General features: G+C 53.8%; 1 long non-coding RNA gene across 1 annotated transcript; it reads right to left on the minus strand.

Annotated features, from left to right (window-relative positions):
- Nucleotides 1–7,237: 7,237 nt before the first annotated feature.
- LOC123381941 lies at nt 7,238–9,658 on the minus strand. The gene is made up of 2 exons (XR_006589562.1): nt 9,074–9,658; nt 7,238–8,200 (listed from the first exon to the last, which is right to left on the minus strand). It is a non-coding gene; the product is annotated as an uncharacterized LOC123381941 (long non-coding RNA).
- Nucleotides 9,659–16,883: the final 7,225 nt, after the last annotated feature.

The raw sequence follows: 16,883 nt of genomic DNA on the forward strand, positions 1-16,883 counted from the left end.
AACACTTACGCCCTCCCTTGTTCCACTCAGACACGCACTCTAGGGTTCAGGCCCGAGGCAGGGGCCTAATCAGCTTTCATGTGACTTCAATTTATGACTTAACGGGTACCCGTTGCAGTTGGTCAGCAAAAAGTACTTCAAACGATGGTCGATTTTGTCTCTCGCATACAGTGTTCGTGGGTGAATGTTGACAGGAGATAGGTTAAAGACACAAAAATGTTTACTCGTAAACCTTTAAATTTTTTCCTTGTACCATTTATTTTTGAGAGAGAGAGAGAGAGAGAGAGAGAGAGAGAGAGAGAGAGAGAGACAATGAGAATGAATGTCAGCGAGGGAGGGGCAGAGACAGAGGGAGGGAGACACAGAATCTGAAGCAGGCTCCAGGCTCTGAGAGGTCAGCACAGAGCCCTACGCGGAGCTCGAACTCACGAGCTGTGAGATTGTGACCTGAGCCGAAGTCGGACGCTTAACCGACTGAGCCGCCCAGGAGTCCCTATTTGTAAACTTTTAAAATGGCTTCCCAAATCTTTCGTGACCTGGAACTTCAAAGCTTTGCTAAGTTAAGTGGTAAATTAGGTTCATTTCTTCGGACATCTGAGTCTTTTCCACAGAAGATAAAATACTAAATTGTGAATTACTAAACCTACGGCGTTGTTGTTTTTTTTTTTTTGTTTTTGTTTTTTGGTTTTTTTTTTTTTTGTTTTGTTTTGCTGTGTGTGTGTGTGTGTGTGTGTGTGTGTGTGTGTGTGTGGTCTTTGGCTTTATTCAGAAAACTTAACAGTAAAGATACTTGGGTCTGTTAGTAAACATGTTTCATCGTTTGTTGTTTTTTTTTTTTTCCTTGAAGATTTGTTTTCCAGCCTATTTCTTTATTTTTGGGGGTGGGGGGGGAGAGAGAGAGAGAGAGAGAGAGAGACAGACAGACAGACAGACAGACACAGACAGACACACACACACACACTCAGAATGAGTCAGTGGGAGGGGCAGAGGATCCGAAGCGGGCTCTGTGCTGACAGCACAGACAGCCCAACGCATGGCTCAAACTCAGGAACCGAACCGTGGGATCATGACCTGAGCCGAAGTTGGATGCTTAACTGACAAAGCCACCCAGGCGCCCGTTTCATGACTTGTTATAAATTGCACAGAAAAAGAAAAAAGAAACAAAACCGAACACCACAACGTATTTCTGAAAATGATGAGATACATTCGTACATTTGGCAGTGTAAAGAATTCTGGTGTGTGGGGGGCCTGGGTGGCTCAGTCGGTTAAGCGTCTGATTTCAGCTACGGTCATGGTTCATGGATTTGAGCCCTGAGCTGGGTTCTGCACTGACAGTGCAGAGCTCCCCTCTCCCCCTCTCCCCCTCTCCCTTTCCCCCCACCTCTCAAAATAAAGGAATTAACTTAAGAGGTAAAAAAGAACTCCATAAAAAAAAAAAAATTAAAAAGAAGGCAGGCAGGCAGGCGGAAAAGAAGAGAGAAAAAACCCAAAAGACTATATGGTCAATCGCTATTCTTGCTGTACTTATGTCAATACTGAAGCCATGTCTGTTAACACTGGACTTATTTTACAAACAAATTAGTTTTCATTGGGCTATCTTTGACAGGAATGGAGGGGTCTCGATAGAAAAAGATTATATTTCAATAGCTCTCTTGTGGATGTTAAATTCTAGTTCCGGTTAATTAATTTTCTTTGACTGTTTGTTGTTTGCCTTTAAAACTGGGCTGGATCCTGAATCCTGGTTTCCTCCAATATCTGACGATGACTCTTCACACTCAGGCTTCCAATCCTCTCCCATCCTCTTATCTTACCATCCTGAAGAACTCAAATGGCCCTTTTCCCTGAAGCCTTGCAAAGGAAAGCTGAACAACTGGAGATAAACTTCAGAGAAATTGCCACAGTTGTAGAGAGTCTGTGTGCCTGTTGCTCTATGGTCCATTCAGAACGAGACACTTGCTGCTGTTGTGTTTTTGTTGTTTTTAAAGTAGGCTTCACCACGCCCTGAGTGGAGATCCAGACTTGAATACTGAACCTGAACCCACTGAGGCACTCAGGATCCCCCAAAATGAGACATTTGAACTACATGCCAGAAAAATTGGTCAGATTGCCCCCTGCCTGCTCCCACTGCAGCTGAGGATGCTTCGAGCCTGGCATCTAGACACCTTCTCACTGACCACACTTGGGACTTAGACACTGGGTTCATAAGTTGTTCTAACCATTAACCCGTGGTTTTCTTTTATTTCTGTAGAAATACCTCTTCTTAGTTACCTGATTGCTTGCTGAACGAGGCAGAGTCAAAGCTAGTTCACGAACACTTGCCGCACCTGTATTAGCTCCTCTTTAGAAATAAGAACCCATATTTTCTTTGTATTTTTATAAGTTTCTTAATATTTACTTTTGAGAGGGGGTGGGGGGAGGGAGACCCATAATCTGTAGCTGGCTCCAGGCTCTGCGCTGTCCGCACAGAGTCTGATGCGGGGCTCGAAATCACGAACGGCGAGATCCTGACCGGAGCCAGAGTCCGATGCTTAACCCACGGAGCCACCCAGGTGCCCCAGCAATAAAAGCCCACATAAACAGGGGCACCGGGATGGCTCAGTCGGTAGAGCGTGTAGCTCTCGATCTTGGGGACGTAAGTTCGAGCCCAACGTTGGGTGTAAAGGTTACTTAATAAGATTAAAAAAAAAAAACATAAAAGTAAAATCAGACAGCAATTCACTTGGGTACAGTAAGAGGCCCTTGACCACCACAACCTTCCCCTCCGCGCCCCCCGCCCCCCCCCCCCCCCAAGGTGGTTATAACATTGGGTTTGACTATACTGTTACTATGTCTTAGAATACACTTGGGGAGAAAACTCAGGATACGATGCAGTACCAAACTATGCAGAAAAATATCCAAGATCTCAGATAGGAACTATCTCTGATACCCACCCCCACCCCCACCCCCAATTAGCACGAGGGAGCAAAAGTTGTGACCTGCACCCTGTCAAATCCTTCCCTTCCAAAGCCCCTGCCACACCCTAATTCGGCTTGAAATAGTTTCAGAAGGTGGACCTCCACCCCTGTTCCATAAAAGTGGAACGAGGGATTGACAATGGAAACTTATAAAGGGGAAGAAAACTTTACACCTCTGACTCCATGTTGCTTCGATTCCCTTCACAACTTCTGTGTAGCCCTGCACCTAGGCCTGTGACAGGTGAGATTTACAGAAACTGTTCTCACCGGGGGAGATAAACGGATAGCCCTAGCCCGAGCCATCACCCTTCATCGTCCCCATTCCTTACCATTGGGAACTGATCCAAACTCCAGAGGCTGGGGGTGAGTGTGGGGGGTGGGGAGTGGGGAGTGGGCAATTGAAACTGTGCCACGGAGGGTTAAGGAGGCTGACGCTCGCTCGCTCTCGCAGACAACCTAAATCTTGTTCTTCAGAGAACTATTTGCCCCTAATCAGCTATTGTGTCTTTTCAGGTCCCACAAACAAACTCTAGCTGTCTCTGAAGAGGCCTGGACTCAAGGTCCACCGATATGCTTGCAGCCTATAAGCCAGCACAGCCCTGAGAGAAAGAGCCTAAGTCCCCATCCAGGTTATACCAGCTCTCGGGGCATACCCACAGCCCCTTCTCCGTGTCCTAAGGTAACCTCCTGACATCAGGGACTACGTTTTGCCTCGTTCTCATGTGAAGTCTCCGCCCCTAAGCAAACCTGGGGATATGCATGACAGGTATGTTTCCTCAATGTGGCTGCTCCATCTTTCCTCATCAATAATCACAGATGTGCCTTCCCTTTTATCAACAGGTATGTAAAGGATTCTTGGGATGTCATTCTTTTGTCAATTCAAGTCTATTCCAATGTTGCACTGGCTCCTTCAAATTGTCCTTGTTGAAAGTGTGTTGCTGTCCCTGTGTCTCTGTTAAAAATGCTTTGCCAAATACAAAGGCAGACCATCTGAGCCAAGCACATGAACTATGTCTGCTGGTCAATGGAACTTACAGAGAACACACGTCACTTTTGAGTTTCCCACCATTTATGTTACAATAAGTTCACCCCAACGAGGAACCCTAGGTGGTTCAAAGACACATATGTGTGTTTACCCACACACACACACACACACTCACTCACTCACTCACTCACTCACTCTCATACCCAGCAAGGAGGGACACACCCAGGGCAGACAAGACAGTCACCTGGCACTGAGGGACATAAAAACATCAAGTTGATCATCCGTGATTTCTGAGGAAAGATTATCGATCAAGACGGGGAAATGATAAAGGAAATCCTAAACTTTTTATGTTGGTGGTCTCCCAGGGAAGCTATACGTGTAATATTTACCGAAGTCAAAGGGACTCCAGAAAACCTCAAAGCATGAGCTCTTTTTCTGTCCTGAGCACAGATTGTATGTCTGGTTTGTTAAAAAAAAAAAAAAAAAAATTTTAACATAACTAACTAAGTAAAAAAGGGGGCTTCCAAAGGGGGCTTATAAAGATGAGGGAAACAAAAGAATACAAAAACCTTCCTGGTCGCCATAAGATTGAAGTCATACAGCTTTGCACATACTAACAACAGAAGATAAAGTCTGTAACTTTCTGGAATGTGTTCTTTCTCCTCATGATGATTCCTAACACCTCCCCCCCCCCCCCCCCCCCCCCGGCCCCGTGCCCTGTTTATCCTTTTTTTTTTTTTTTGGTAAGCTGTATGTATGCCCAATGTGAGGCCTTCCCCAGATGACTGACTTCTTTGTGAAGACTGCGTATCCCCGTCAGCCCTCCTAACTTGGGCTCCAATGAAACTCTTGTCCTTCCTCTTTAAAATTGTTTTTAAAAAGGCTCATTCATTTTGCATCGACATAGGGTAAATGCTATAAAAGGTAAACGAGATATAGTGAGGGGACAAACTGGGAAAGGTGGACAGCGTTTAAAAGATGCTTTTAAATGCTACACTTCTTCCTGCCTTTCCTTCACAGGTAGGACAGCACCTACACCTACTGTCGTTGGCAATGGTCATCGGCCTGGAGAGGAAGAAACCATTCCATAGTTTTCCACACGGCGGATGAGAAGGCCCTCTCGGACGAAATCCAGGAACTCCCTTACTGTGAGCCAAGGACCGGTGTTTTGTCGTTTTCCTTTCAGTTGTGGTTAGAAGTAGACATCACCTACAACTGACATTTTTCACCATATATAAGCGTAGAGTTCAGTGGTATTAGGTGCAACATTCACGTCCTCCTCGTTACGTTCTCTCTTTCCATTCCATTTGTTGTAGTGTTTTAAGATTTATGGTTTTTTTTAATTTTTTAATTTTTTTTAATATATGAAATTTATTGTCAAATTGGTTTCCATACAACACCCAGTGCTCATCCCAAAAGGTGCCCTCCTCAATACCCATCACTCACCCTCCCCTCCCTCCCTCCCACCCCCCATCAACCCTCAGTTTGTTCTCAGTTTTTAACAGTCTCTTATGTTTTGGCTCTCTCCCACTCTACCCTCTTTTTTTTTTTTTTTTCCTTCCCTTCCCCCATGGGTTTCTGTTAAGTTTCTTAGGATCCACATAAGAGTGAAACCATATGGTATCTGTCTTTCTCTGTATGGCTTATTTCACTCAGCATCACACTCTCCAGTTCCATCCACGTTGCTACAAAAGGCCATATTTCATTCTTTCTCATTGCCACGTAGTATTCCATTGTGTATATAAACCACAATTTCTTTATCCATTCATCAGTTGATGGACATTTAGGCTCTTTCCATCATTTGGCTATTGTTGAAAGTGCGGCTATAAACATTGGGGTACAAGTGCCCCTATGCATCAGCACTCCTGTATCCCTTGGATAAATTCCTAGCAGTGCTATTGCTGGGTCATAGGGTAGGTCTATGTTTAATTTTCTGAGGAACCTCCACACTGCTTTCCAGACCGCCTGCACCAATTTGCATTCCCACCAACAGTGCAAGAGGGTTCCCGTTTCTCCACATCCTCTCCAGCATCTATAGTCTCCTGATTTGTTCATTGGCCACTCTGACTGGCGTGAGGTGATATCTGAGTGTGGTTTTGATTTGTATTTCCCTGATGAGGAGCGACGTTGAACATCTTTTCATGTGCCTGTTGGCCATCCGGATGTCTTCTTTAGAGAAGTGTCTTTTCATGTTTAAGGTTTATGTTTTTAATGTTTACTTATTGGTTTAAGGGGGGGTAGGGAGGGAACCCCAAGCAGGCTCTGCACTGTCCGTGTGAGAACCCAACGCAGAGCTTGGTCTCACGAACCCTGAGATATGACGTGAGTCAAAATCAAGCGTGGGATGCTTCACCCACTGAGCCACCCAGGCACCCCACCCATTCCATTTGTGTTAAAGACATAAACGTTGCAAACGTTTTTTTTTTTTTTTTCCAACTTTTATTTATTTTTGAGATAGAGAAAGAGCATGAATGGGGGAGGGTCAGAGAGAGGGAGACACAGATTCTGAAGCAGGCTCCAGGCTCTGAGCTGTCAGCACAGAGCCCGACGTGGGGCTTGAAACTCACAGACCGTGAGATCATGACCTGAGCCCAAGTCGGACACTTATCCGACCGAGCCCCCCAGGCGCCCCACAACCTTTTTTTTTTTTTTTTTTAAAGTTTGTCCATCCATTCCTTCATTCCTTCATTCATTTTTCACATTCTCTTCACTCGATGTGGGACTTGAAGTCACAACCCTGACAGAGGTCAAGAGTCCAAGAGTCGCATGCTCTTCTGAGTGAGCCAGCCAGGAGCCCCTTCCATTCCATGTTTTGAAACAACCCCAGGATCCTGACTCAGACTCCCAAATTGACCGATGAGAGCCCCACCCACGCCCTCTAGGCCATCTGTGGGGCTGTTTCCTGTGTGTCCATCTTCCTTCCTCCTTTTAGTGGCACGTCAAAGGTTGCGTGTGAAACAGCCAGTGACTGTGGAATGAAACTGTACTCCGTTTCCCTTTGGAAGCAGGTGGGAGAGGGAGGACAGGTCAATGGCTAATCAATAGAGTGTTAGTGTTCCTTTACAGGAGTGTGCCCGCTGGGACCATCACCCGGGGTCACAATTGTCCCCTGTCAGGCCTCCCTCACCCTCTATCCCTTATTGCTCCATGCCTGTGTTTGGCCTTGTTAGGAGCCAAGCTCCTAAGCCCTATGGAATGAGAGTTGGCGCAAAGAACCACACGGCACTCCGACGTCGGCAGAGAGTCTTTACTGGTGCACCAGGGCTCCCCAGTGTTGGAAAGCGGGAGAGCCCCGATAAACGGGGTTACAGGTCTTTTATACCATTTTGAGTTACATTTGCATACAGGCTGGCGATAGGCTCTCTGCTCGGTGGTGGTTGGGGTTGTGGGTAATTTCGTCCCGGGGAAGCTTGGGAAATGAAGTTTCTTTCGGCTGATGCAACTCGGAGCCCGGGTTGCGAAGCGGCTGATGCAACTCGGGGCCCGGGTTGCGTAGCGGCTGGGGACTTTCCGGCTAGGGTGGGGCGCATAAGCGGTTTTACAGAAGCGAAATGAAAGCGGTTAGGGTGGGGCGCATAAGCGGTTATTTATGTAGCAAAGGTGGGGGTTCTGACTTCTCATTCCCCCCTGCTTTTGTCCCGGAAGCTCAATCCTGAGCTTCTTCCTCAGCTTTGAGTGCTTGGTATTGCTGGGCCAGCACCATGGCATGTACAACATTAAGTCTATCATTAATGAAGGCCATGAGGCGACTGAAAACGCATGGCCCAATGGTTAGTATGAGTAGGAGGGTGAGTAGGGGTCCCAGGAGAGGTAGGAGGTACGGAAGAAAGCCCTGCAGCCCGGTCCAGAGAGGGTTGGATGCCAGGCTTTCCCTGCGTTTTTGTAATTCTTCTTGTAGGGTTCTTATTTTATCTCTAACAATTCCTGACTTGTTAGCATAAAAACAGCATTTTTCTTGTAAGGCTAAACAAATTCCTCCTTGTTCTGCCGTTAGTAGATCCAGTCCCCTCCTATTTTGGAGAACTACTTCAGCTAACGAGTCTACCTGGTCTTGTAAATCTTGTATGGTACCGGATAAGACTTGGACATCAGATATTAACTGATGGGATAATTTTGTATACTGGGTGACGGAGACACCTAGGCCTGTAGCTCCGGTGGTGAATGCTGCGGTGGGCGTGGTCAGCAGGACGATGTAAGGTCCCTTCCAACGAGGCTCCAATCCTTGAGAGCGGTGCCGCCGGACGTACACGGAGTCTCCTACCTGAAATGGGTGGCTAGTTTGTGGATGTCCTGGCCGGTACAGTTCGGCCAGGGGTGTCCAGATTTGGGCCTGCACCGCTTGCAGCCCTTTTAGTCGGGCCTGTCTAGGAGAAGAGGGTCCTTTTGGGACTTATCAGGAAGAACTGGTTTGGGCAGGTCTGAAGCTTGGGTTGAGGCACGGTCTTTTGAGGTTTTCAGGGGAAGAAGGGTAGATTGAGATAGGGGGCAGGAAGGGAGGAAGGGTTTCATCCATGCCGGAGGATTCCGAATGAGATCCTCCCAAGTGAGGATATAGGCTACTTGATCTGGATGACCTTGTGGTCCGGGATCCATTACCTTCGTCTTAACCTGTAATATAATAGAGAGGTCAAAAGTCCCGTCCCGGGGCCACCCTACGGATAGGGTGGGCCACTCTGATGAACAATAAGTTCGCCATCGACCTTTCCGAACCTCAAGGGAAAGATTGTGAGCTCTTGCTTGGACGTCCGAGAAATGAGTCAGAGTCAAAGTTAGAGGAGTAGTCAATGTCTGTCCCATGGCTGTGTCGTCCTGTCCTGTCCACGCGTCCACACCAGCACACTTACACACACATACACAAAGATGACTACAATGTTGACACAGACCAGACAACACAGACTAGACAACAACCAAGGAGCCGCGGCCAGTATTCAGATTCAGATGGCAGGGGAGGCCTGCCTACGGATTTGGGGAGTCTGACGAACTTGTCAGTTCTCCCCTACAAACACCACCGAGGCGTCCCTCGGGGCTGGGGTGTGAAGGTTCAGGACACGTCTGTCCTCCTTCAACACTCCTACGGAGGTGGCCGGCCGGCCTCAGAATTCACAGTTCAGAGACAAAACATAGAACACAATACCTGTGTGCAGACAAAGGCACAGAAGTCTGTCTTCAGTCAGTCCGTCAGTGGCCCGGGCCGGAGAGTCATCCACCGACGGGGCCGGGGCTCTCTCGCCTTCCCTCGATTCCCGGCCAACGCACCAAATGTTAGGAGCCAAGCTCCTAAGCCCTATGGAATGAGAGTTGGCGCAAAGAACCACACGGCACTCCGACGTCGGCAGAGAGTCTTTACTGGTGCACCAGGGCTCCCCAGTGTTGGAAAGCGGGAGAGCCCCGATAAACGGGGTTACAGGTCTTTTATACCATTTTGAGTTACATTTGCATACAGGCTGGCGATAGGCTCTCTGCTCGGTGGTGGTTGGGGTTGTGGGTAATTTCGTCCCGGGGAAGCTTGGGAAATGAAGTTTCTTTCGGCTGATGCAACTCGGAGCCCGGGTTGCGAAGCGGCTGATGCAACTCGGGGCCCGGGTTGCGTAGCGGCTGGGGACTTTCCGGCTAGGGTGGGGCGCATAAGCGGTTTTACAGAAGCGAAATGAAAGCGGTTAGGGTGGGGCGCATAAGCGGTTATTTATGTAGCAAAGGTGGGGGTTCTGACTTCTCAGCCTCTGAACCCTAAGACACCACCATCACGTGTTTCATGCCACCCCCTAACTCTGACTCGGCGGGCCACGCCACGCCACACCATGTCGCTCGCTCGCTCGCCAACTCCCTACCCTTCCACGTACCTGCACCCCCACCCCTGGAAGGCATCATAGTAAGATATCCTCCACATCCATGATTCTCAAACGGTTTATTGAGGTTTCCTGGGTTAGGAAAAGGAGGGGACTCTCTTTGCTCCAGAGAAGGCAAGTTCTTCAGACATCATCTTCTCCCTTCCCCCCTTCTCTCCCCCCCCTTCTTTCTTTCCCTCCCCCCCCCCCTTTCCTCCCTTTCCTCCCTTTCCTCCCAGTAGTTCAGAAACTGCAGCCTAAGGGTTGGGGGAGTTGAAGAAAGCCATTCAATGGAGAGAAGCCCCAGGCTCAGACTTTAACAGAAAGCTTTCTGCATTTGAACGAAGGGGTTGAATGAGGCCCATTAGAATGAATCGCCCTGAACCTCCCTTCCACTGCCACTCCCATCCCCGCCCCCACCCCTGCCCCACCCCCACCCCCCACTCCCACCCCCCACGAGTCCTCCAGTGGTTTGGGGAACTGAAGGCTGCGGGTGGGCAGGGGGTGGGGGCGCGTGCATCCTAAGCGGCAAAGTAGGCCCCTGGTCCACAGGAAAAATACAAACTGTATGTACCGAAATCTGTGGCGTCTGTACACGCCGATAATGACACCGCAGAAAGACAAATTAGAAAAGAAAAGAAAAAAAAAAAAAAAAAAACAACCCCCAAACAATCCCACTTACAATGGTACCAAAAATAATAATAAAGAACACGAAAAGAAATAAAGGAACAAAGAAACATCCGGGCACGAGCGAGCGGGTCTCCCTGTACGTCAGATACGTTAGAGGGTCCCTCTCCTAGAGACCCCTTCAGGTCAACGGTGGGCTGCGGTGTCCCTGTCTCTAGCCCGATTCATCTTGGTGCGAGCACCCTAAGCGGCCAAGCAGGCCCCTGGTCCACGGGAAAAATCATGCTCTGGGTCCAGCGGAGTTGTGTATCTCGGGCACAGCGGTCAGGGGGTTGGCGAGATGTGTGTGGAGGAGAGGAGGTGTCTGTTCCGGGGCCGCCCTCCCGGGCGGGCACCGCTCTGGCTGAGAAGAGGGCAGTGGGGCGCGGCCCGGACCTGGACGACAGTTGCTGCCTGCTCCTGGGCTGAGGGCTGAGGGTAGTGGGGCAATGCCCACGCTGGCTCCTGCGACGCAGTTCGTCCTGGGCACCTTCTGTGGTTTCTGTGGAGGTGCCGGTTGCCGTGATGACCGAGGAGGCTAAACTCCTCTGTCCGCCTGGTTGTTCAGACGCCCGATCCTCCCGTGTTCTCGGTACGTGGACTGACCCGCCAGCCTCCCATGTCACCAGACCCCTTGTGCCAATATTTCCTGTTTCAGAGTCCTTTCGCCTTGTCCGGAAAGTAAACAGACAACACTCGCAGATACCCACCCCGCGAGAGAACAAAGAGACGTCCGGCCCCGAGCGAGCGAGCGAGCGAGCGAGCGGGTCGCCCTGTGCCTCAGTGTACTTTAGAGACTCGGTCTCTTAGAGACACCTGAAGCTCAACGATGGGCTGCGGTGTCCCTCCCTGTCTCTGGCCCAGTTCCATCCCCGGACGAGTCCCACAGTCTCTTTGCACGAGGACGACACCACCGCTCGCTCACGTGAGCCGGAGGCAACGTGCTAACGGGACCGGAGGGTGGCACTGTGGATTCAAAGTGACCTACGCACCGAAGCGTCCGTAAACGTGGTGTCCGGAAACCTTGGACGTTGCCGTGCCCTGGATGAAATCGTCGCTCTGGAGACTCGGGCACGTGTCGCCCACCTTCTCTACGTTCTTTCTACCTTTAGTCTCCCTGTGTGTGTTTGCCCGACATCTTGCCTGATGGTTCACGGAGGAATGAGACACCCATCCGCCAAGAGCTGATGCTCCACTCACCACGGCACGTGACTGACGGAAAAGAATACGCACGGGCCCGCACTCATCTTACCCTTCGTTCTCCACCGCGTCAGAAAAACACGTGGCCTGCCTTCCTCCTGTCCAAAGCCAAACTGGAAGGAAGACTTAGATGTAAAGGAAACGTTAGAGAAGCTTTCAAAAAGTAGCAGCAAGCAAGCAAGCAAGCAAGCAAGGAAAGTAAACCACCCACCCCTACCCTCCTGCCCAGCAGGTGCAAGAAGCATGCACGGAGCACTCTCCTCCTTTTCTCCCTGGAAGTCCCCCCCCCCCCCCCCCCCGGATGTCTTTCCTACGCCACCAGGGGAGTGACATTCTTATCCTCAAGGACAGGAGGAGAAGTGTAGAGAATTCTAGAGGAGAACAGATCTTGGTTGGTTGGTTTCGTTGGTTTTAAAATCCTCATCATCCTTTAGCCTCCCCATGTAGTTCAGTTAGTCGTCCACCGTCGCTTCTCCTTGTTCAACCCAATATACAAGCGTTTAGGTCTGGCCACTTCTCAGGGTCTTGGTTTACCTCAGGAGGGGCTCTACCTGTCACGTGAAACTTGTAGGAAATCAATGTGTCAGCTCCTTGTACGGTTAACCTGTCTCGTGTCAGTGTCACCCTCAGGGTCACCTGCAAATCCTAAGAGGGTGGAGGCATAGGGTGTGTTTCGGTGACACCTTTCTTCTCCCTGCGGGGCCCGCCCCCCCCCCCCTTTGGACTGTAGGGTCCTCTGGGAACCGGGACATTTTTAGTGAGTGGCTATTAACTCCTTCCGTTCTCCATCTCCCCGCCGCCGCCGCCTCCGCCTCCGCCGCCGTAGTAGTGTGTTTATTGAGGACAGTAATGGTGAAAGCCATATTCTTGTCGCTTGCCACGCGGTGCACTTGCACCCATGTTCCCCGTAGCTGTTTGTGGTCTTTGGACTTCGTCGTGGCCCCGTGCGGCGAAGGACTTTGCTTAAGCTTTATCCGTGGTCGTTCGTTTATCCATCACCCCCTTTCTCCCCCCCCCCGCAGCTTGGTTTGTTATGTTTCCGAGAGAGACGTTCCCCCGCTTGACCTGATAGAATAAAAATGGCTCGTCCGGGGGGGCGCCTGGGTGGCGCAGTCGGTTAAGCGTCCGACTTCAGCCAGGTCACGATCTCGCGGTCCGTGAGTTCGAGCCCCGCGTCAGGCTCTGGGCTGATGGCTCAGAGCCTGGAGCCTGTTTCCGATTCTGTGTCTCCCTCTCTCTCTGCCCCTCGCCCGTTCATGGTCTGTCTCTCTCTGTCCCAAAAATAAATAAACGTTGAAAAAAATTAAAAAAAAAAAATCTAAAATCTCCCTTAAAAAAAAAAAAATGGCTCGTCCGGGGGCGCCTGGGGGGCTCAGTCGGTTGAGCGTCCGACTTCGGCTCAGGTCATGATCTCGCGGTCCGTGGCTTCAAGCCCCGCGTCGGGCTCTGTGCTGACAGCTCAGAGCCTGGAGCCTGTTTCGGATTCTGTGTCTCCCTCTCTCTCTGACCCTCCCCCGTTCATGCTCTGTCTCTCTCTGTCTCAAAAATAAATAAATGTTAAAAAAAAAAAAAAAAAAAAAAGGCTCGTCCGTCCGTTGTTGTTCTGGGAGTACTCTCTCGCGTGGTTTCGGTTTCACCGTCCGTCTGTCTCCCTCCCTCCCTCCCTCCCTCCCTCCCCGCCGAAATGTGTCTAAGTCCTCCTCCCCCGTTCATGCTCTGTCTCTCTCTGTCTCAAAAATAAATAAATGTTAAAAAAAAAAAAAAAAAGAAAAGGCTCGTCCGTCCGTTGTTGTTCTGGGAGTACTCTCTCGCGTGGTTTCGGTTTGACCGTCCGTCTCCCTCCCTCCCTCCCCGCCGAAATGTGTCTAAGTCCTCCTCCCCCGTTCATGCTCTGTCTCTCTCTGTCTCAAAAATAAATAAATGTTAAAAAAAAAAAAAAAAAAAAAAGGCTCGTCCGTCCGTTGTTGTTCTGGGAGTACTCTCTCGCGTGGTTTCGGTTTGACCGTCCGTCTCCCTCCCTCCCTCCCCGCCGAAATGTGTCTAAGTCCTCCTCCCCCGTTCATGCTCTGTCTCTCTCTGTCTCAAAAATAAATAAATGTTAAAAAAAAAAAAAAAAACAAAAGGCTCGTCCGTCCGTTGTTGTTCTGGGAGTACTCTCTCGCGTGGTTTCGGTTTGACCGTCCGTCTCCCTCCCTCCCTCCCTCCCTCCCTCCCCGCCGAAATGTGTCTAAGTCCTCCTGGGAGCGCGGGCGCCGCCTGGGCCGCTCTGGGCCGCCCGTGCCTCACGGGCGCCCACGGCCCGCCCGGTGTGTGCGGGGAATTTTCCGCGCACGTCCGCCTCGGCCGGCCGGGGAGTCGAGTGGCCGGTGTGCCCCCCCTTTCCAGCGGCAGCCACCCCGATGCATTTTTCGAGTGTCCCTTGGGCTGCCGGGGTCGCGCCGTGCCGGCCGGCCGGCCGGGAGCTCCCGAGGCGGACGCCCTCCGCCGGCCTGGGACCGAGAGGCGGCATCCGGAGTGGCCCGGGACGAGATCGGGCGGCCGGGCCGCCGGCTGTGCGCCCTCACGTCCCCGAGACCGCGAGCTGTCCCCGCTGACGTTTCGGTCGGTTGTCGGGCGCCACCTGGCGTCCGCTTTTATGTAGCGTTTCCCCTCCGGAGCGTCGGCGACGTCGGCAAGGGATGTGATTTGGTCGCAGTGTCCGGGGCGGAGTTCCAGAAGGACGGCGACGTTGGCGTGATTGTCCCGTTGTCGTCGGGGCGCCGGCGGCTGGCGCACTTGCCGGAGATTGAACCTCCGGGTATGTGGGGGAGTAGCGGCGGCGCTCCCTGGGAGCGAGCCGGGGTGGGGGCTGCCCGGACGGGTCGACCAGCACCCGCCGGTGCTTTCCTCCCTCCCCCCCCCCGACCGCGGGGACCGAGGGGACCGCGGGGACCGCGGGGACCGCCCGGGGCCGCCACCCGGAGACTGTGGCCCCGTCGGTCGCTCGTCGGTCCTTCCCTGCCAGGCGCCTTTTGTCTTCCCTCCCGCGTCGCGGTCGGGCCGGGCTGGGCCGGGCTGGGCCGGGCCGGGCTGGGCTGGTGAGGACCGTCCTGAGCCTTGAGGGGAAGCCCGCGGAGGGCGCCATGGGCCCGGGCGGGGGCACGCGTGGGGCTCCCGGTCGTTGGACCCGATTTTCTCCCCAGATTTTCCGAGGCCCGCTGCGGAGTTGGGGACCGGGCCTGACCGGACCGGGCCGGGCCGCGAGGGGAGGCCCGTATAGGGCGCCAACGCCGGCGCGCCCGCGATCCCCGTTGAGGTCCGGCCGTCGGGGGCGCCTCCGCGGAATTCAACCCCCCCCAAAACAGTCCCAGCCGGGGGTCGGGGACTGGCACGGGGCCGGTCTTGCGAGGGCCGGGGAGGCTTCCGCAGGCGACAGCGCGGAGTGTTTTATTTTTCTAAGTCCCGACCCGGAGACGACCCGTGCACGGGCGAACGTGTAACGGGGCAGGGCCTACGCGGGCAGCACCCCCCCCCCAATCCCGCGATTCCCTGGTCGGTCGGTCGGTCGGTCGGTCGGTCGGTCCTGGGGTCGACCAGATGGCCCCCGGGGACTTCCGGGGGGGAGGTGGTTGCTCGGCGGCAATGGGAAGATGCTTGGGGCTCGTGGCCGGGCCAGGGTCCCAGAAGGTCCCAGTGACCTGTGGCTCGGCCCCGCCTGCCAACGCGGTTATTTTTGTCTCCTGAAAGAGGTGCTTTTTGCTGCCAGGTAGGTGCTGACACGTTCTGATGTGGCGGTGGTCATGCCGTAAGAGAGACTTGGGCCTCGTCGTCGCTGGCGTGGCTCCGGGCTTGGCGGTGACGCTGAGCCGGACCCGACTCCGCCCTTGCCTGCCTGCTTGCTCGAGCCGTCTGCCTGGGCCTGCGCGCCGGCTCTCGTGCATCCAGGTGTGGTCCAGGCTGTGGCGCCACCTCCGGTCTCTGGCACCCGAGGGCGGCGTGGGGAGGCGGCGTGGGTCTTCTACCCTGTGCGCTCCCCGCTGTGGGCACCCGGCCGCGGCCGTGACAAACCCACCCTCGCAAGGCTCCGTGCCGCGTGTCAGGCGTTCCCCTTTTCTCTTGTGGGTTGTCCGGCTGCCTGTTCCCTGGGAGAGGTGGGGGAGGGGGGCCGGCGAGGCGGAAGCAGGCCCTCCTCTGGTCGCTGTCCTCGCCGGGCGTTTCCCCAGCCCCCCCTCACCCCAGGACTGCCTCGTGTGGCGGTAACCGATCGATGTGGTGATCTCGCGTTCTCCCGGGCCGGGCCTAAGCCGTGTCAGACGAGGGACGGACACTCCTGGTGGGTGGGACCGCTCTTCTCGTTCTGCCTGCGGGCCCCATGCTCCTCCTTCCCGCCTGTGGGCGGTGCGGGGGGGTGCAGAGGGGTGCGGACTCCGGCCCGACCCCGGCCTCCCGTCGCTGCGGGACTGGGGTCGGCTGACGCAGCGGACACTCTCGCTGGCCTCTCCTGGCTGTTGGTGGTGGGTGACCTCCTCCCCGTGGTGGGGGGGGCGCACCCGATGCCACGCTGCTCGCCGCCTGGGCGTGCTGAGCGCGTGGCGCCTGGCCCTCCGTGGTGCCCCTGGAGCGCTCCAGGTCGTCTCAGGTGCCTGAAGCCGAGTGGTGGTGCCGTTCCCTGTTCCCAGCGGACCCCCCTTCGGGTCGCCGCCGTTGGCGGAGATGCCCGAGGTGGGCGGGTGGCAGAATCGGTGAAGGGAGGCACACCCGTTCCCCCCGCTGTGGGGAGCGGGCGCCTTGTCGTTCCCGCCCCGCAACGGCCGCTGTTGCCCGGAGGGTGTGGGGGACTGACTTGGTGGGGCGAGTTGAGCGATCGTGGCGGGCCGAGCCGGCGCCGTGGCGCTTGGCCAAAACCCCCCTCTGAGCGAGGACTGTCGGTTTCTTGCCCAGCGTGTTGCTGCCGGTGTTTTGCCTCGGTTTTTCTCGGGCCTCACCCGGAGGCGCGGCGCTCCTTCCGGGCGGCGACACGAGCAACCGCGCGCGTGGGGAAGGCAGGCAGCCCTTGTTGTGGGCCCTGACCGCGAATGCTCCGGAATGCCCTGTGTCACTCCGTTGCCGTGGACCTTTCTCCCCCGCCCCGGGTCCTGGTGGCCCCGGGAAGAAACGCCTTTTGTTTGGCGGGTTCCCGATGGGGGGACGAATTGGGTGGGGGGCGACGCGCCCTTGGTGAGAAAGCCTTCTCTAGCGATCCGAGAGGGTGCCTTGGGGTACCGGAACCCCCCA

The sequence above is a fragment of the Felis catus genome, chromosome E1, assembly GCF_018350175.1.
Source record: "Felis catus isolate Fca126 chromosome E1, F.catus_Fca126_mat1.0, whole genome shotgun sequence".
NCBI classification, from domain to species: domain Eukaryota; kingdom Metazoa; phylum Chordata; class Mammalia; order Carnivora; family Felidae; genus Felis; species Felis catus.